Raw genomic sequence first — 22,928 nt, forward strand, 5'->3', positions numbered from 1 at the left:
AACAAGAATAGAGTTACAGATTTTACTTTTTTAAATATGGATTTTTATATTTTATTTTTTAATTTTTTGTATGGCTCTCTGGAGCGACCCATGCTCTGGAATCTGTAGAATTGGTATAATCCTAGATCACCTCAAATATAATGCTGTACTTACAAGCTGAGAATGGAGACAAGATAATAGAAGAGTGTTATATACCTTTGACCAACATTATTTAATGGGATTGATTGGGCTGAAGTGTTACAGAAAGAGGCAATAGTGAATGACAATGATTTTTTTATGATACTACAGCTTTAAAATAAAAATTTAAATTTAAAATCTTCTCCTGCCTTGCCTTCATGGAATAGAAATTACCATATAATCAATGAAAACTCTTAAGATTTGTCAAACCTATTTGACCTTTTCTGGTTTATAATTCTTGCAACTCTAAGCAGCCATGGCTACATGGGAGATGACCCTGAGCCAGACAGGAGAAAACATGAGAGACAGAAATTGTGAGCAGTTATTGCAAGATGTCATGGAGACAATCTTGACCTCACTTAATATCATGGGGACTGTCTTAAGAGAAATGCCCATCTACTTCAGGTACATTATCTGGATAGCTAGGCATGCGAGTCAGAGAAAATGAGATTCTTCAGTATACCATAACAAATATCTTCCTACTTCTTCATTGCCCCAACTAGGTCTTCCCTCTCTACAGCTCACAAGCAATACAAATCACCAAATAAAACTAGAGAAAGGGTAAACTTCCCTTTTTCCCTTTTGATAAGAATATTACTTTCACAGATACCCAAATAATATTTGATAGGTACTTACATGACAATAACAGAACTGCAGAATTTTCTTTGTGAAGATTAAAAAAGGAATGAGAAAAGAACCTATTATTTTAAACTGACCTGATCCAACTGGCTGTTCAACAGTTGGTAGCGCTTGCAGACTGGAGTCTAGAATATATATTGTATAGCATCTGTTTATCAGGTGATCTGTTAAAATGAGAGTAAGTTTACACAAAATTTGCCAGATGAACCACATTTTCTAACAGAAAGATACAAAAACAAACAACATGTTCTTGCACACTTAGAGATAAATATATTCTCTGTCCCCTGGCACACTGATAAGGCCCTTGCCTGAGAAATTCACTCAAAGGTGAAAGCAAACACATCTAACAGCAGAATCAGTCTGGTTTGTAGTTGACCACACAGTCCTCTTTGTAACACAGACCATGGACTATATAGAATTCTAGACATCGTGTATTGCTCTAAAGATGTTCAACACCTGGGCATACTGGGTGTTTACATATTGTTCATGCCAGGGATGTGGTGCCATTCTGGCAAGCTCCATATCTTGATTGCCAAACTGAATTCCAACAATTTTTATGTTAATGTTCCCTCTGATGTACATTTAGTTATTTGAAACCCCTTGATGGGGAAGTTGTGCATTTCATTGCTTCAAACACTACCTACCTATACTTCAAGTGTGAACTAAAGTTAGCTAGCTCACACATTATTCTACTTTTTTGCCACAGCACTTTAAAATAAGCTCCCAATATAATATTTAGGCAAAGATTTCATAGTACAGAAGAAGGGAAACTTATTCTGAGGAATCAAAAGAAATAAATCAAAAAAGGGAGAAAATTAATAATATGCAACATATAATATCAGGGATACTCAAGGGTAAATTAAATCTATCAAAAAGAATAGTCTGAGATCAAGAGATAGTGCCTACATGATGTAATGAGCACTGGGTGTTAGAAGCAACTGATAAACTATTAAACACTACATGTGAAACTAATGATGTACTACATGTTGGCTGATTGAATTTAAATAATAAAAAACTAAAGAAAAAGACTGGAAACAAAAGAAATAGTGCCTAATTAAATAATAAAATTATCAAATTTAAATGTGCAGGGGAGACCTTGAAAAACTGATAAGATATTATGGAAAATTAAGCCAATGAATTAGAAGGACAATTAAAAAGAATTCTCCCAGAACACAGCAGAAAAAGGGAAGAAAATAAATAAAAGGAAAAAAAAAAAAGAAAGGCATGAGGGATTCAAAATACATATAACATGAAATCCAGAACATGAGGAACAGAATGGCTTTTACTATTTGGGAAATCCAAAATTGCCATCTGAATATTTGTTCAACAGTTATTCATGCTTATAATTCAACTCAAGAAGTTTAATTTTAATGCAGAATTTGGGTGCCTGGGTGGTTCAGTGCATTGAGCATCCAAGTCTTGATTTTGGCTCAGGTCATGATTGTGAGATCCAGCACCTTGCTAGGCTCTGCCCAGCAGGGAGTCTACTAGATACTCTCTCTCCCTTTCCTGCTGCCCCTCCCTGCTTCTAAAATAAATAAATAATCTTAAAAGAAAATAATTTTAATGCAGAATTTGAATAATGATTGTCATTCTAGATCTGTATTGTTCAACACGGTAACCACATACCACAACTGGCTATTGAACACTTGAAATATGTCTAATCCAAATTGAGATGTACTGTAAATGTAAAATTTATGCTGATTTTGTAGACTGAGTATGAAAACAATATGAAATACCTAATTAAAAATTTTAACATTTTTACATGAAGAAATGATTATATGTTTGATATGCTGAGTTAAAGTATATTACTAAAATTTATTCATGTTACTTTTCACTTTTTCAGTGTATTAGGAAATATTTTTATTGGACAGTGTTGCTCTAGACAATACTAACTTACCTTGGAAACACTTTGTTGCTCTTATTTAGAATTACTTTCAAAGCCTTGGGGCACATTCCTGGGAAAACTTTAGAAGAAAATTTCACTTGAATGTGGACTGGATCCTGGAAAATGGTCAAGTCATTTTGAACTAAGCTTGTTAAATGAGGTGGTGATAAAACTGGATAACACATGAAGAGTCAAAAACAAAGTTCAACTAAATATTAAAACTTCTAATTTTGAGTGACTCATAAATTGGATTGTAGTATATCTCTTCAGACTTCAATATCCTTTTCTATAAAATTAGAAGTTTCTACTAATCTATTTTGAAGGCTTTTTAGGCTCTCTTATAATTTTGTAAATAATTTCACTTCAGCCTAATATTATAAGGTTGTGGAATTGGTTTTGGAATCTGCTTAGAAACCTAAAAAATTATATTTTAGGCATGTTCAAATTCGGTGATGGCACTATTCTCCACCAAGAATAGAGACTTTAATCATCATAAAAGTGGCCCACCGAGGAAAGTATTTCCTATTCTTTCTTTCCCTTTTGTGTGTGATTTTACTGGGCCCTCTCTTTGTAAATGAAATAAAGGTTTACATACTCATACACCATGCTTATTCGTCCCTAGGAAGACCCTTTAGATTTCACAAAATAGTTTTTTTAATTTTCCTTTTTTTCATTTTGATTAATAATAAAAGGCATTTTTATTTACATTTGATTTATTGAGCCTATGTAGTTATAATATCTGACTTACATTTTGATAATTGTTCCTTTGAAGATGTTAACCATAAACACTTCAATAAGAACTGAAAATAATAAAATTATTTTAATTGGTATTTAGAGAAAAGTCTTTCAAAGCTAGGTGAATAGATTTATAAAGGTAATAAATCTTTTGGTCTTTTTCCATGTGGTTCTGGCAGAATTTGCAATAGAAAAATAAATAAAATTCTTCCACTGCAAATGTATCTGTTATGTCTCTGAGCAGGAATGTGCTTTTTAATAAAACACTGAATGTGCATATGCTGTTTTAGTCAAATAACCTAAGGGTAAAAATACATATTCGGTCATAACCTCAAATGCTCTGAAGTTTTCCCCTCCATTTTCTTTCTTTCTTTTCTTTCTTTTTTTTTTTTTTTTCACTATCTCCATCTTTATTTGGAGCTTTTTATAATCTCAACAGGCCAGGGATTTAACACATTACATACGGGCAGTGCAGGGTGGGGTATATAGTAAACTCTTTCCTAATTAACAAACATAGACCTTACACTGCTGTTCCCAGGGGACCCGACACTAAATAATATTGGGTCATGAAGAAAGCTATTCTCTTTAAAATTATCTTCCATTTCCACTTTGTCAAAGAAAATGTCTTTAACAGCTCCCTGAAAATTGCCAATTCTTTTTTTTTTTTTGTATATTTTTCTTATTGGAGTTCGATGTGCCAACATGTAGCATACCTAGTGTTCATCCCATCAAGTGCCCCCTCAGTGCCCCTCACCCAGTCACCCCAACCCCCCGCCCACCTTCCCTTCCACTACCCCTTGTTTGTTTCCCAGAGTTAGGAGTCTCTCATGGTCTGTCTCCCTCTCTGATATTGCCCACTCATTTTCTCTCCTTTCCCCTTTAATCCCTTTCACTATTTTTTATATTCCCCGAATGAATGAGACCATATAATGTTTGTCCTCCCCTCCATTTTCTTTTCTTTTTTCTTTTTTATTTATTTATTTATTTTATTTATTTATTTATTTTTAATGATAGGCACACAGTGAGAGAGAGAGAGAGAGAGAGAGAGGCAGAGACACAGGCAGAAGGAGAAGCAGGCTCCATGCACCGGGAGCCCAACGTGGGATTCGATCCCGGGTCTCCAGGATCGTGCCCTGGGCCAAAGGCAGGCGCCAAACCGCTGAGCCACCCAGGGATCCCATCCCCTCCATTTTCAATGAAATCTCTTACAATCACATTTTTTATCAAGGACTCTAGAAAAGGACTCCGTATTCTTCACAAACTCTGTGCGTGGTTTATGTGTTTTTGGCTGATGTAAAGTTTTTTCATTTAGCCTCTAATGGGTAATATGAAGCCAGTCCACACTGAATAAAAACAAAGCCATTTGTTAATGAATTAATTTATTTATTAAACATTAAATAAGTACTAATTCTGGACATTAAAATAGGCATTTTACTTATGACCTGAGATTCTTCAATGTTAAAGATAAATTTCAGTTCTATCTCAATGTTATAATTAAGCAAGTTGGAAAAACAATTCTTAGAACGTGGAAGGGGCTCATAAAATATTTGTTGAATAAATGAACCATTGAACTATGTCGTAATAATAAAAATAACTAATGTTTATTAAATGCCTGTCCTATGCCAGACACGGTGTAAGGATGTGATGTAATTTAATACATAGAGTAAGTTTGCACAAGTTACATATTTTTTAAGTTTTCATTTTAATTCTGGTCAACATACAGTGTTATATTAGTTTCAGGTGTACAATTTAATGATTCAACATGCTCATACAACAGCCTGTGCTCATTACAAGTACCCTCCTTAAACCTCATCACCTATTTCACCCATCCCCTGAGTCACCTCCCATCTGGTAACAATTAATTTGTTCTCTATAATTAAGAGTCTGTTTCTTCATTTGTCTCTCTTATTTTTTCCCCTTTTCTTATTTGTCTTCTTAAATTCCACATATGAGTGAAATCATATGATATTTGTCTTTCTCTCACTGACTTATTTCACTTAGGATTATACTCTCTAGCTCTATCCATGTGACTGCAAATAGCAAGATTTCATTCTTTTTATGGCTGAATAGTATTCTATTATCTATATCTATATCTATATCTATATCTATATCTATATCTATATCATCTATATTTATATCTACATGACTTCTTTATCCGGTTCATCAGTTGATGAACAATTGGGCTGCTTCTATATCTTGACTATTGTAAATAACGTTGCTATAAACACAGGGGTGCATGTATCCCTTAGAATTGGTATTTTTGTATTCTTCGAGTAAATTCCTAGTAGACTAACTGCTAGATCATAGAGCAGTTCTATTTTTAACTTTTTGAGGAATCTCCATACTGTTTTCCACAGTGGCTGCACCAGTTGGCATTCCTATCAATAGTGCAAGAGAATTCCTTATTCTTTGCATCCTCGCCAACACCTATTGTTTCTTGTTCTATTGATTTTAGCCCTTTTGACAAGTATGAGATGATATCTCATTGTAGTTTCCATTTGCATTTCTCTGATGATGAGTGATAATGAGCCTCTTTTCATGTGTCTCTTGGTCATCTGGATGTTTTCTTTGGAGAAATGTGTGTTCATGTGTTCTGCCCATTTTTTAAAAAGGATTTTATTTATTTTTTTATTCAATTTAAATTATTTATTGGGTAATTTGTAAAGATATGAAATTACATAGATTTACTTTTGTGAGAATGTAACAAGTAAGCAGAAATACAAAGGTAAAAATTAGGAGTGTATACAAACAGCCTAAAAATGTTAAGTAAATGAATATATACTATATATATGGCACATGTAATAGACAGGTATGTAAGTAGAGAGAGAGGAAGGAAAATAAGAGAGTAAGGGGAAGTTGATCCTCTTCATTAAGCAGAAACTTCTCTGAAGAAGTTGATTCTAATATTCACCTTGTTAGTGTAAGTTTGAAATACTATTGTAAAGCATTGTGAAATAATAATACTTTCATTGCAATCTGATGGTTGGTGAGAAAAGTATCAGATATATGATGGAACTTAGTTTTTTAGAGACTTTCAAAAGTACTTAAGTTCATATTATTGTTCACACTAATATTTCTAAAAAGCTTTTCCTTTAACAATAGGGAAAATTACATATATGTGATGACCACACAAAGCACACTTGTGTCATAATCTTTTTAAAAATCAAATGGCAAAAAAAAAAAAATAAAAATAAAAATCAAATGGCAAATTTACTTAAAAAGCATGTGCATGAGTAGGGGGAAGGGCAGAGGGAGAGACAGTCTTAAGCACACTTCTGGCTGAGTGTGCAGCCAGACTCTGCACTTGATTTCATGACCCTGAGATCATGACCTGAGGTAAAATCAAGATGCTTAACTAATGGAGCCACCCAGGAGCCCCTCTTCTGCCCATTATTTAATTGGATTTTTTGTGTTTTAGGTATTGCGTTTTATAAGCTCTCTATATATTTTGGATACTAGTCCTTTATTGGATATGTCATTTGCAAACATCTTCTCCCATTCCATAGGCTACCTTTTAATTATGTTGTTTCCTTCTCTATGCAAAAGCTTTTTGTTTTGATATAGCTCTGATAGCTTATGTTTTCTTTTGTTTCCCTTGCCTTAGGAGACATATCTTGAAAGAAGATGCCATGGCAGATGTCAAAGAAGTTACTACCTGTGATCTAGGATTTTTATCATGAATGGATGTTGTACTTAATCAAATTTTTTTTCTGCTTCTATTGAAAGGATCATATGGTTCTAGAAGCTGCTGGCATCCCTTGGCTTGTGGCTTCCTTTTACATCTTCAAAGCCAGCAGCCGTGGGTTGAGACCTTCTCAAATCATATCATTTTGACCTTGTTTCCACTGCCACTTACCCTTCTCTGATTTCTTCTGCCTTCTTTCTCTAGTTCCAAAGCCCCTTGTGATTACACTGAGCTCATTTGAATACTCCAGTATAATGCCTGAATGTCAAGATCCTAATGATAATCACATCTCCAAAGTCTCTTTTGGCATAGGTTCCAGGCATGGGTATCTTTGAGGAATTGTTATTTTACCTAATATATATACTAGATCAGGTATCAGCGTCCTTCACTGTTAGTATTCAGTATCACCATTAATATTCATTACCAGTACCGGTATTCACTATCATTATTCATTATCCTTTGCAATTTGTCTTCTGTTTCTTGAATTTATAAACTGTTAAGACTTGGTTACATGACAAACAGATTGATATTCTGAGGCTTTGGAGGAAGTATTCCTAGGATCAACCCTAGTCAGTGAGTAAAGAATGTAGACCAGAAGTTGAATTGTAATGCAATCACATAGAGGTCTTAGATGATCCCATTAAAAGCTGTGGAGTTTGGTGTCCTTCAAAGTTGTTTCACCTTGAAGCAGAGACCTGGGACTTTGATATCCCTGAATCAACCAGTCACTGGAAACAGGCTGCCTCTCCAACCCTCCCAAGAGCCCTCAGTTGCCAACATTCCCATTACCTGGGAGAATGAGTGTCTCCATCCTGAATGGATTCTATAAAGCATCCACAACACAAACTAAGTGAATTCAGGAGCAATATTTTATGCCATGCTTTATGTCACACAACCCAGGAAAAACTACTCTGAGTTCAATATATTTATTGAAGAGCAATGGTACCCAGTATCCATACATTTAGTTGAACTTAGTTTCTTGCTCTCCCTTGGCATAATCTATCCCCACAGGCACACCATTTATGATTTTTCCTGTTTTTTTTTTTCCCTAGCTGCAAAATAACACTTGAAATAAAATGATGTCTTTTACTAGTGCTACTATATTTAATTAAAGTTTTTAATGATAGACACCTTCCTAAAACAAGAACAAATACTGCTTTCTATGCTGCAATTACTCATCTATATTTAAGTTATGAAAATGTATTATCAGCTTCCTTCCAGGATTGTTTTTTGGATAATAAAGAGAGAATATCCTTAATGCTATATTACCTCAGACCCTTATTTAATCCCACTTTCTAAAGAAGTGGACAGTAAAAAAAAATAAAGTGGACAGTAATTTTCTTTTATTTATTTACTTTTTTAATTTTTGTTTTTTTTTTAGTAATTTTCTATCATTCAATTGAGAGAGATAGACAATGATCTCACCCTTCTTTCTTTAGCTATATCTGTGTGAAGAGCTCCAGGAAAGAGCAGGAATAGAAAAGGATAAGAGGGTTAGAGAATTAACATCATTGTGACTCACACTTAATATTTTTATATTTTGGGAACCTGAGAAAAATTAGTTTGAGGCTCCAGTTTCTTGGAAGTGTAAGTGTGTCAGCAGTTCTAAAGCCCCTGGTGCAGTTTTAGGTCATTTTGCTGTCTTCCATGCAAAGGAATTAATCAGGTAGAAAACACACTTAAGTAAACTGTATGTCAGAGAAAAAAATAAAACAAAGACCCTTTATGCTAACTTTCACAAAGAAGTTAAACATTCTTGACATCATAGGCAATCAATGATTTGGTGGTAAAAAAAAAAAAACTGTTTTGGTGTGGATGGTGATAAAATACAAATCATTTTTAATTTATGGTTACAAAGAAAAGGGAAAAAAGATATTCATTAGTTTACTTTTATTCTTTCACTGACAAGTAATTTGCTAAAAACCATAGCAACCTGACATTATGGCATACAAAGGCGTATTAGTTTCCTAGGGCTGTCATAACAAAATAGTTCAGAATTAGATGGCTTAAAAACATAGAAATTTGTCCCACAGTTCTGAAAGCTAGGAGTCCAAAATCAATGTGTCCGCAGAATTGGTTCTGTTTGAGTGCTTTGGGAGAGAATCTATCCCAAGCCTCTCTCTCAGCTTCTGGCAACAACTACAGTCCTGGATATTCTTTGGTTTGTAGATGTGTCATTCCAATATCTGCTTCTCTCTTTGCATGGTGTTCTCTCTGTGAGTTTCTATGTCCAAATTTCTCTCCTCTTATAAGGACACTAGTGATAGGAATTAGGGTGTACCATAATGACTTCATCTCAACTTGATTATAAATGCAAGGATCCTATCTCCACATATGGTTATATTTACAGGTATCAGGAGTAGGGCAACAACATATGTTTTGGGGAGACATATTCAATCCATAACAAAAGGGAAGAATTGATAAGAATAGTTAAACATGTATAAAAGACTAGAGGTTTCAGATCTAGTAAGGAAAATATAATGCCTTAGTTGTATAGCTTTGTTTTTTATATATAGTGCAGTTTGCAATAGTGTGGATGACACCTGAGAACTTATTAGAAATGCAGAATCTTGGGCCAAATCCCAGACCTACTGAATAAAAATTTGACAGTAACAAGATTTCTCAGTTATTCAAATGTCTACATTTAGTTTGAGAATAATGCTCTAAGGCCCACAGTCTAGAACTTTATTAGATACATAATGTTATTAGCCAATGCCACAAGGACACCATTTACGATTTTTCCTCTGTCTTTTCTAGCTACAAAATGACACTTGAAATAAAATGATGTCTCTTACCAGTCTAGCATGTTCAAGTAGATAAGATTTTTAATTAAAGGTAGATACTTTACCAAGATGGCATAATAAATATCACTTTCGAACCTGCATAAACAAATGTACAGTGGCTCACAATAAAAGCTTACTTCTCACTTATACAAGGTTCAAAAGCAGATGCTCTTAATCTCAGAGCAATTTTCTTCTCAGGGACAATCCAGAGATCCTTTCATTTTGGGCTCTAACATCTTCATTGTGTGATTTCCAAGTTCATCTTAACCATCTTCTGTGATAAGGCAAAAGTAAGGTGACTACGGGAGAAATTTTATGGTTTAGAGAGATGTATATCACCTCAACTCCCATTATATTGGTTACAATTCTCTTATGGCTCTATCATCCTGGGAGTGAGACCGGGAGGCATAGTCTAATTGTGTGCTAAAGAAAAGGAAATAGGTTTGTTGTTTCAGAAACAAACCAAATCTACCTCAGGTATTTATGTATGAGGTAATAGATGATCTCTGACACCAATCTGTGAGATCCTATGCCATAGATTTTTCATCCTTAACATTTTAACAGTTCATTCTCTCATAAAAAGATAAAGAAATGCATGGCTACCTTTAAATCCAATCTACTACAGACTCCAAACTATTACAGAATAATGTGAGAAATCACTAAAAGGAGGGAATTAGAGATGAAAATCAGTTGCCAAAGCCTGGCTTTTCATGGATTTACTCTTCAGTTCCACTAACATTTTTGATTACCTACTTTGTGCAAGTACTGAGAATAAAAATACTAATAGGACATAGATCCTGAATTCAGGAATTTTCATAGTGTAAAAAAGGGACTCAACTATGTTCTTACATTGTGTTCACACAGGTAGCCTTAGATTATTTTGGTAATCAGGCTCTACCTAAGACAATTAAGTCAGAATCACTGGGGAAGAGAGCAGCTGTTGGTATTGTTTAAAAGTTTCTCAAAGAAGTCTAATGGTCAGACAAGCTGAGAACTCCTCTCTGTTTGGATCTTCCCAGCCAATTATGGCCTATAAATGTGACTCCTATTTACCAGATTTAAATCCAGAACCATAAAGGAGCACCTTTTATGTGGCCCAGCCATTAGAGTACATGCTTTAGCCAGGCTCTTAAACAACTTTCAGATATTTCCCTCTTTCACTTCTTCTTGCCCCCTTACCCTCAACTGGTTACCTTACTTTCTCCTTCACTGAGAAAATATAAATAATTGGAAGGAACCTCTACAGACTCACAAATTCAACAATTAAAATGGATAAATTTAACTATTTATCAGTCTCTGTACCCACACATTATGATATACCATACAGAATTTGGTAACAAAAGCAAAAACTTCTTTAGATATTTCAAGAAGAAAAGAATTCAATACAGGAATTTGAAGAGATGGGCAGAGTCAAAGTGAAAACTTCTGTTAGTATTTAAGAAATCAGGAAGTACAGGAATTATAGAAAACCATCACACAAGATCTCCAATTCCTACAACCCTCAGTAAGTAATGTGTTGGAAGATGCCTGGAAGATGATGGAAAATCTTATATATATGGCAGCCCAACTTATTCAACTCAAGAAAAACTCTTTAGCAATTTTCTTTCGTCTCCTAGTTCATCATTTCTTTTACTTTTTAACAAAGTGTTCTATGAGCATACCAATATGCTGGTTGTTTGTATTGTTCAATATACCATAGTCTCCCTTACTTCTTTGTCCACTCTTCTATCAACTGTAATTGTGAATTTGTCCATTTCCTCCTTTGTATCTTATATTTTGAGGTTCTATTGTTATATGTATACATAATTTGAATTTGTTTATCTTCCTAATAAATTGGTATTTTTTATCATTATGAAATATCTGTTTTTGTTCATTAGTAATACTCTTTATTTTGCATTCTATTTTGGCAGAAATTAATAGAGCCATATTAGCCTTATGTTTAGTGCTTCCATGGTATACCATATTTTAACTCTCACTTTCAACCTGTTTGTGTATTTCCTCTTAAATTATATTTCATATAAACCGTATATAGACAAATATTCTCCTTTATCCAGTCATACCATGTGTCTATTAATTGGAATTAGAACATATATTAGTTTGCATTTAATATAATATTGCTATTAGAAGGTTTAAATCTTCCATTTAGAAGTTTGTTTTTTTTATCTATTTCGTTTATCTTTGCTACAACCTTTCCCTCTTTTGAATGGATATTGTATTTTCTTAAATGCCTTGGTTTATTGTGTTGTTTTTTAATCTATAACCTTATTGTTATTTTTGGCGGTTTCTCACTCTCAAGAATATGAATACAACATAAATCTTCACATTATTTCAGCCTAACTTCATATATTATTTCACAAACATATTTAAAACCTTGCAACGAACTCCATTCATCACCTGCTGTCTTTTTATTCTTATATCTTTCTTCAATATATGCCATGAACTCTACATTACTGTTTTCCTTTTTTAATCCATAATTTTTGTAAAGAAATTTATTTATTTTTTTTTTTTTTTAAACTTTTATTCATTTATGATAGGCACACAGTGAGAGAGAGAGAGAGGCAGAGACACAGGCAGAGGGAGAAGCAGGCTCCATGCACCGGGAGCCTGACGTGGGATTCGATCCCGGATATCCAGGGCCGCGCCCTGGGCCAAAGGCAGGCGCCAAACCGCTGCGCCACCCAGGGATCCCTGTAAAGAAATTTAAAACCACACATAAAGTTACAATAGAAAGATAATTTATGTTTTTGTAAATATTTGTTTTCCTGAGAGTCTTCATTTTCTCCCGGGTTTTATCTGGTATCTCGCTTTAAGATCCCTGTGCACTTCTTGTACAATTTTGCTGGAGATAAATTCTCTCAACTTTCGTTTTTCTGAAAATGTTGTATTTTACCTTTATTTGTGAAGGCTGTTTTCACTGGTTGGAAAAATCTAGGTTAACTTTTCTCTTTTATCACACTGAAGATTAGTCTCATTGTCTTCTTGCTGGCACTGTGTCTTGTCAGAAGTCAGCTATCGCTCATACTGTTGTTTCTTATATAATGTGACCCCTCTCTCAATTTATTTCTATTTCATATTGTAGACTATTACAGACAGTCCAGATGGCCTGGAGATTTTTGCTTTTTGTCATCATTTAGAGACTTGGATTTCTTGTAAACTGTCGATCTGCTATACCTTAGGGCACATGTCTGCAAACTTTTTGTAAAGTGCCAGATAATAAATACTTAGGCCTTATAAGCCACATCTCTGTTGTGTATTTTTTCTCTTTTAAAGATTATGAACCTTTAAAAATATAAAATAATGCTTAGCTGGAAACCACACCAAAAAAGACCAGAGGCTAGATTTTGCCTGTGAGCCTTAGCTTCCCTACCCCTGTAGTGTAGGCACTAGTAGTAGTCATTGATGGTAGGGCTGGCTTGCTGCTATTTGCAGATTCCAGTAGGGAGTATGAAAGAAGAGGATCTGGAGGAGGTGCACATAATGTTTTAAATCCTAGAAGTCCAAGACTTCTAACCACAGTCCATGATGAGGTTTTTATCACTTGACTACCCATAACGTCAACAGAGGCAGGGAAATACAGTTTCTTGGTCAACTGTGTGACCATAGTTCTGTTGTATGGGAAAAGGAAGAACAGAATCATGAATGATAAGCAGTTTCCCTCATAATAATTTTGAAATTGTGCCAAACTATTAACCTGTCTGTGACAACGATACTTCAGGTTACATGTTTGGATGGATGAGCTCATAATCATGTTGCAAATACCTTTGTGAAATACTTCATAATCTCTTTTTCCATTCAGGAATGTTACACCAAGGGAATAATTATTAATGAATTTCTCCATCTATCCCTTTCTGGCCATCATGTTAAAATGTAATAACTTGAAAAGGTCAGTAAAATAATCTAATATGTGGATTTCTTTTTTAAAAAACTTTCCATTTTTTTTAAAAGATGTTATTAATTTATTCATGAGAGACACAGAAAGAGGCAGAGACATAGGCAGAGGGAAAAGCAGGCTCCCTGTGGGGAGCCAGGTGCAGGACTCATTGCCTGGGACCTCAGCATCACACCCTGAGTCAAAGGCAGACACTCAACCACTGAGCCACCCAGGTGTCCCTAATATGTTGATTTCTAATTAAAAAGAAAATATTTTGCTAAAACATCTTCTTTAGTATTGAATATGTTGAAAATAAATTTATTAATGACATGCATGTAAATTTGAACAAACAAACAAACAAGAATGTTAAAATATAGAACCTGCTTTGGGAGGTTGAAGGAAAAACTTTTTCTGAATCTCTCCATTGTGAAATGATACTTATGCTGCAGATGAATCTGTTTTATGCAAAGTAGTTCCCACATACGCTCTAGGCATGGCCCGAGGGCACCGCATGCTCAAGGTTCTGCACAGCTTTGTGTGCTTGCAGGTAAGAACCAAAAAAATTCTAAATTCTGCTATGCTGGCTTAAGTTCTCTGCTTCACTTTTGAATAGGGTGCTCCTTTGGATTAGAATTAGAATAAATTGGAGGAAGTAGAGTGTCTAAATTAAGAGAGGGAAAGGGACGCCTGGGTGGTTCAGCATTTGAGGGCCTCCCTTCTGGCCCAGGGCGTGATCCTGGGGTCCGACGTAGGGCTCCCTGCATGGAGTCTGCTTTTCCCTCTGCCTGTGTCTCTGCCTCTCTCTCTGTGTCTCTTACGAATGAATAAATAAATAAAATCTTTTAAAAAGACAGGGAAAAAATAAAGCTGCAATTCCCTGCAACTTTCAAAATCAAAGCAGGCGGAATAACCGAATGTTCGTACTTACTGGTAGAGGATTCATATTTAGCATTAGAAATATATCGAGTGCCTGCCATGTACTGTGCAAAAGGCCCTACATTATTCCTATATTCATAAAAAGGGGGCATTATCACACGTATTTTACAAATGAAGATGGTGAATCAGTATTTACTTTTCAGCAGTAGTTTATATCAACTATTTCTGATCCCAAAGTTTGTATTATTTCGACTAACTTTGCTTCATGATACCCTGCAATATCATGAGAACCCTATTTAATGGTTGGTATTACTGAGAACAAAATTTTATGAGTATTTTGATTATGCTACTGATTTTTTATCCTTGTTTCAGAAATAATTTTAGGGGCATCAAAAAATTAATTCCTTCTCTTTGTCAGAAATCATATATGCTATTTCACATATAAATCTTTTATTCAAAAAATATTGACTCTATTTGAAAAAATGATGTTTCTTTATCTTATTTAATTAATTCTGAGATATACTTTCCCTCCCTCTTTTTTAGCATCTCCAAAATTCATCTGTGAAATATAGTTTATGGCACCTTACAATTGCTGTAAGGACCTGAACATAAACAAATTTGGTCAAAGCCATTCATTATAGATGCCATTTAAAAATAATTATTGGAAAAATAATAATAATTATTGGTACTATCAGCACCACATCTATTGAATTTAATTGGCATTTTATTCATTAATTCATTCGTTTATTCTCCAAAGATTCACTTACCTACCTTAGAGACAGAGAGCATGTGAGTAGGGTGTGGGGGAAGAGAGAGAGGAAGAGAGAAAGGATCCTTAAGGAGATTCCCTGCTGAGTGTGGAGCATGATGCTGGGCTGCCTCCCAGGACTTTGAGATCATGACCTGAGCCAAAACCAAGAGCCTGCTGCTCAACCAACTGAGCCACCCAGGTGCCTCTTAATTGGCATTTAAGATAGCATCAACATGTTATACACCATCATTTATCATTGAAACAGAAAGCTATTGAATAGTCATTAAGTCATCAAGATGAATAATAGAATATCAGTTTGTATCAATGAGACAAATATGAACCATAAAAATAATTACAATTCCACAATTTTTTTGTAAAGACTAAGTACTTACTAGGGCCTAATATGGCAAGATATCCAAAACTTATTTAGAAAACAATTTGTTGATGCTTCTTGTCAAGAAAAAGAAAGAGCTATTATTCAGATTGGTAGAAGGTATGATGTTTGGCTTAGAAGAAATTTGATTATTTTAAGAAATGCTGCACCACTATTACTCTTCTTTGCAGAGAAGATGACATTTGAGAAAACCTGGACATTGAAGACTGAGTTAAAAAATGATTCATAAGAATCAAATATTTATTGAGGAGAAATTTTAAAAATATTTTAAACATAATTTTGCTTTTATGTATCTCTTCTTATAGGCATAACAGTGATATATTATTTAAAATTAATGTCTAAATAAATCCAACATAGTCCGTTTTTTAGAATAATTCAAAGTGCTAAAAGATACAAAATTAAATTGTATTTGAAGTGGCAGTGGTTTTTCCTTTTTAGAGCTGTATGAAATAGTTTGCCTTACATTTAATATTATCTTAAATTTGATGAAACAAAGTATTACAAATGTTATAATTGAGGTTTTGATTTAAATAATATGTCACAGGTAATAAAAATATTATTCTATATGAACAAAAATACATAATTATAAAATACAAATTGGACAAATTACCATAGTAAAGGAATTAAGGTTGTATAGATTAGTAGTCCTTATAAAAGCAAAGTTATTAAGAAAATTTAGAGATTGGATAATACGAAGTTTTTATGCTCTAAAGTATATGTACATATAGTTTTACTTATCAATTTATCAATAAAATGTAAGCTCTATAAAAGTAGAGAGTATGTCAATCTTTTCTCTCATATTTATGGCCTCAATGTTTGGCTCATGGCATATCCATAATCAAGCATTTTATTAAAAAAAGAATGAATGAGTATTACATCTAATGAAGTCAGTGTTTAATGGAAGTTAAACAGGTAACGAGTAATTTCTAACTGCAGTCAGGACACAGCTCTTAAGTGAACGTTTTCAGCTTTTCTTCATTTTTCCTATTTACAGAGAGATCAGTGCTCCAGAAAGTTCTTGTGATTTTGCTCAGATACTGAGTTTTTCTTCAGTGTCAGAAGGTCTACTACAAATATCAAATGGCTGCATGACCCTGGGTAAGTAACATTCTCTGTGATTCTAAATCTTTCAGTCTGTAAAATGATGGGTTCACACAAAATTATTGGTGTTAAAATATTTTCTTAGCAGAAGAAATTCCCTCAAAAGTAACTGCTTATGGAGCTCCACTCTATAAAACTGATATAACTAGAACTGGTGCATGAAATGTGTCTATATGTGTATGTATGGGAGTGGGGATTTATGCCCCTCAAGAGAGGCAGAAAACTCAGTCCATCAAACATCCTTTGAGTCAGGCTGCCACCTACTCCCACCCACTTTGACCACATGTAAATCTTTAAGCCAACTCTAAGAAAGTGCTAGAGATCCACTGATCCAAAGTTTGAAAATGGATAAGATAAACCCTGAGTTCTATTCCTGCTTTAATGTTCCATGAAATTTTAATTTTAAGGTTCAGAAGACCCTGCATTCCTATTTTCACCACCACTTTTTAAAAACTGAGACAAATAAATGAAAAAATAGGATTAAAGGCTCCCTCTTAGTTTCAGGACATTGTGGTAGAGGTAAGACTGGAACAGAATGATGAGCAAGAGACTGTAGCTGGAGCCCAGGTTAAGGCAGATTGAGTTTGTATTTATTCTGTGTTATCACATTGACAGCTTCATCTTAAGTAACCGATCAATAGAGTTAGAACAGACATCTCTTAAACTCATGGTGTGACTGAATTGATCAGCTATTTGGCAGAATTGACTGAACTATTTCTAGCATAATGTGGACACAGCCTGAGAGTTAGAGAAAGCCTGACAGGGCTTTGACTTTTCATACTCCAGAGAAAGAGAGAGCAAAAGAAACAACAGGCAGATATAATGCAAGAAAATGATGGGTAGAAGAACAATCCGCAGGGAGGCAGTCAGGAGCCTACTAATGAGTAGGTACAATTCTTGATTTCAAGGAAACTCTCCTCTGTTTTAAAAATTATTTTAGAGGCGCCTGGGTGGCTGAGTCGTTAAGTGACTTCCAGCTGGTCCCGGAATCAAGTCCAAGTCAAGTTCCCTGCTCAGTGGGGAGCCTGCTTCTCCCTCTCCCTAAACCCCTCTGCATTGCTTGTGCTCTCTGTCAAATAAATAAATTTTTAAAAATAAAATAAAAGTTATTTTAAAATAAAGAAATGTTGAACAGAGATGATATGAGACAGATGGTGGGGAAGGGTAATTTAAGACTAAAAAGTGAAAATTGCAGCAATTAATATGCTATTCTTCATGAAGAGGAAGATAATCTTACTTGTTACTATGTAAAATTAATTTTGATCCTATTATGTTTCATGTGTATAGTATAAATATTAACATAAAGCAAAAAGAAATCTAAATTGTTGGAAAATGTGTTACTACCACACACACACACGCATGCGCACACATGAAAACACACAATCTGTTCCAGAGCCAAAGGAAATTTCTTTATAACATCCTTTTACAAATTGTATGTCACCATTTATATTCATTCATCAGTCCTGTAACTTTGGAAGTAGTTGTCTCTACTTGGTCAGAAATTCCACTTTGCTTTACTGTAAGTATTGCACAAAACCATCCTATTTGTTTCCCTGAAAATCAGACTTGTTTTTCTAGCACAGTAAAAAATATAGATTAAAATAAAAATAAAATATAGTTTAAAGCATAATAATTTTATTCCAGAAATACTGATGAACATTCATGCATGGATCAAAGAATACAAAATATGAAATATCAACTTTCCTAAAAGTCAGGGAATAAAAATTTCTATGAAGGCATGCCAAACAAAAACCCCAACATCACAGAAGTAAATGATAGATTTATCTGTGTTACTGGTAAATTAGGACACTTTCGGACAAACATGAGGAAGGAAATGACATACTATTGTAAATTACAATCAATTATGATGTACTTATGAAGTAACAGTGGCAATTAGAAAAAAGGTAATATAATTTCATGAAAATATAAAAATAGTATAATTCTAAAACATTTTTCTCTATTTTTCTCTATAGCACTTATATTCTTATATTTTATTATTTCTAAGATCATTTACATCTTTTTGTTTATTTTTCTCTCTCCTCACTATATTTACCACTATGTCCCCAACATTTTTTTCAAATATTTTGTTTATTTATTTAAGAGAGAGAAAGCACAAGAGGGGGAAAAAGCAGAGGAAGAGGGAAGAGCAGACTCCCTGCTGAGCAGGGACCCTCCCCAATGTAGGCTTGATCCCAGGACCCCAAAATCATGACCTGAGCTGAAGGCAGATGCTTAACAGATTCAGCCACCCAGGTACCCCCCAACATTGTTTTAATAGCCAGCCCATATTAGGTGACAAATGGTAGAATGAATGAATTGATATGTGGCAGTATGTGCCAAGAGATATCCTAGTCAATTTCCTTGAGAATAAAGAGAGAATTCTTTTGAAGCCAGACAAAAAGATCAATATAACTATAAGGGGGATAAAGGCAATCTGGACTCAAATTCAAAGGAACTTGTAATGCTGGAAGGCAATGGAGAGTTGTGTATAAATGTCATGGAGGGAAATGAGTTCAGACTGTAGAGAAGATAGAGTAGTTTATATAAGACTAAATCTCCTGCAAATAATTATTATCAAAAAATAATGTAGAAACCAACTTGAAGCACCTTAGACCAACCAAAGGTAAATTGCTGCTTAGGCAATTTTGGTAGATTTTGACCCTTGAGAGAATGAAATGACACTGAGTTCGATCAACATTCATTTGACTTTTCCCCAAAGGCATTTTCCAATTCATACGGTGCAGGGCTTCTATCATTCAAGCAAAAATCTGCTGTTTTATCATATTGGGGTGTCAGAGGACAGAGTTTAGACTACCAGATGAGCTATAAATTGAAAGGGAAATTCCTGAGAAGGAAAGAACCAAAAGGTGAAGAGTCCTAAAATCAGTATATAATCTTCCTCAAATTCTTGGCTGACCTTTGAATGCACAAGAAAACTCCAAGAAATCTAGTGGAAAACAAAAGCTGGAAATTTGCAAAAGCAGATATCTTAGCTCCTGTCAACTACAGAGGAGATTCAATATAGCAGCTGAGTCTTGTTTTATACTCTTTGGGATTTCCATTGAAATTACAGAATGCCATAACTTCACTGTAAATACTATAAACAGAACTAAAAACTAATTTTTAGATTAAGGTCAAAATGAAAAAAGACCTATGTTTAAAAAAAATGTGAAACTGAAGTTCTTCATGTTCAAGGTAATTAGCCAGTAATATATATACATATATTATATATTATTATATTATATATTATATTAATTATTAATAATTATATTAATTATTATAATAATATAATATAAATATAAAATATTATTATAATAATTAATATATATAATCATATAATTATAATTACTGGCTAATTACCAGTAATATATATTAAAATATCATATATTATATTAATTATATAATTATTATATTAATTATAATTATATTACATTAATATATTATATTATAATATTATATATAGTTATATAATTAATTATAATTATAATTTAATATAATAATTATATAATTATAATTACTGGCTAATTACCAGTAATATATATATTATATATATTATTACATTATATATTATATTAATTATATGATTATTATATTATATTAATTATAATTATATTATATTAATATATTATATTATAATATTATATATAATATTAATATATTATATATTAAAAATATATATATTTTTGCTTTCTAACACCAAATCAGTAGTCTAACAAAAATATTACTAGACTTGCAAAGATATAGGAGCATTTGCCTGTAGTTAAAGAAAACAATGTGTAGAAGGAGACATTGAGATGATCCAAGTGCTTAACTGGCAAAAATTTTAAAGCAATTATTATGAATACATTTGATAATATAAAGACCATTCTTAGCCAAAATGATTATGTGGAAAAATTCAGCAAAAAGTAAAAACTATTAAAAAAAAAACACTGTGAAATATACAATATCTTAAATAGAAAATTCAGTGGATGGACTTAAGAGCAAATTGACAATGACAAATTAAATGGTCAGTAAATATGAAGACACATTTATAAAAATTATCCATGTGAACAGTAAAGGGAAAAATAGTGAACATAAAATGGATCCATGAAGCCTTGGTGACTTGTGGGGAAAATACCAATAGTCTAACATTTACACATTTGAAGTCCTGGGAGGGGGGTGAAGATAATGAGGCCAAAGAGAATTTTGGAGATATAATGACTAAGAACATTCAAAAATGATGAAAGACATTATATAACAGATCTAGGAAACTCAGCCAATCACAAGACACACAAATAGAAAGAAAAGTAGAAGCAGACACGGTCAGACAATTGAAAGTCAAACATAAAGTGACGATCTTAAAGCAGCCAAATAAAAATGACATCTTACATACAAGAAGAAAAAGCATCATCAAAAATAATAATAGTGGAAGACAAACAATAACCAGGAAGGAGAGAGAAGGAGAAGAAGGAGGAGGAGAGCAGTAGAAAAACAACTATCAACCCAGAATTCTATATCCAGCAAACTTATTCTTAAAAAGTGAAGATAAAATAAGGACACTTTCTGATAAACAAAGACTAGAAAATTTGATGAAAACTAAGCTGCAAGAAACGCTGAAGGAAGTTCCTCAGAGTCAAGTAAAATAAAACTAAATGAAAATACAGATATGTAGGGAGAAATGAGGAAGGGACAGAATGGTAAAACTTTGGTAAGTACAAAACATTGCTTTTTTCTCCATGGGTTTTTAAAGAATAAAACTTTTTAAAGCAAAAGATACATATATATAGTATTTTCTGATGTATATAGCAAAAGGAAATTTAGATTATAGGCCTAAAATAACATTTTATGTGATATAATATCAAATCCAACTGAACTGTGGTAAATTAAAACATATATTAAAATCCTTACAGAAAACATGAAAATTACAAGAGGTTAGGTTAAATAGTCAATATAGGAACTAAAATAAAACTCCAAAATAATATTTGATAAAGTAAAAAAAAAATGGCAGGATAAAAAGGATAGCAAGATAAAAGCATTTCAGGAACAAAATACCAAAAACTTGGATCCAGCAGTAGATAAAGAAGATAACATACTATAAGCAAATGAGTTTTACCACAGCAACATTTTTGACTTCACATTGGAAAATCAATCATTATAATTTACCATATTGATGGAATAAAGAGAAAAACTACAATCTTTTCAATGAACACAAAGGAAGCATGTAACAGATTCCAGCACTTATTCGTAACAACTCTCAGCAAACTAGAAGGAAGGGACTTCCTCATTCTTCTGAAGGACCTCTACCAAAAAATCTATCACTGGCACCATAGTCCATGGTGAAATTTGAATACTTTCCTGGTAAACTTGGGAACAACATGTTACCTATTTTTGGTGTCTTTTTTTCAACACTGTTCTTTTTTTTAAATTTTTTAAAAATTTTATTTATTTATGATAGGCACACAGTGAGAGAGAGAGAGAGAGAGAGGCAGAGACACAGGCAGAGGGAGAAGCAGGCTCCATGCACCAGGAGCCCGAAGTGGGACTCGATCCCGGGTCTCCAGGATCGCGCCCTGGGCCAAAGGCAGGCACCAAACCGCTGCGTCACCCAGGGATCCCTCAACACTGTTCTGATGGTTCTAGTTACTGCAATAGAACAAAAAATTATAAACAGACAAGATAAGATAAAATCTATACAAATTACATAGGAAAAAGTAAAATGGTCTTTATTCACATATGGCATGATTGTTATTTAAAAGTCCTAAGAAATCTCTTACAAGAATTAGAAAGTAAACCTAGGAACACTACTTGATGCAGGGTCAAGATACAAAACTCACTTGTAATCTATACTATCATCAAAAAATTAGAAAATAAAATTCAAAAATTCCATTTATAATAACATGAAAAATTAATAAAATACTTGGAAATAAAATTAAGAAAATGTGCGCATTGTATTTGAGCCAAATCCCAGCTATTTGAGAGTGTGCTTGGAATTTAGATTTTGGCTTTATTACAAAGAATGTGTTGGAATATGACAATCAGAAGTGGTGAT

This window comes from Canis lupus, chromosome 14 (assembly GCF_011100685.1).
Source record: "Canis lupus familiaris isolate Mischka breed German Shepherd chromosome 14, alternate assembly UU_Cfam_GSD_1.0, whole genome shotgun sequence".
NCBI lineage: Eukaryota > Metazoa > Chordata > Mammalia > Carnivora > Canidae > Canis > Canis lupus.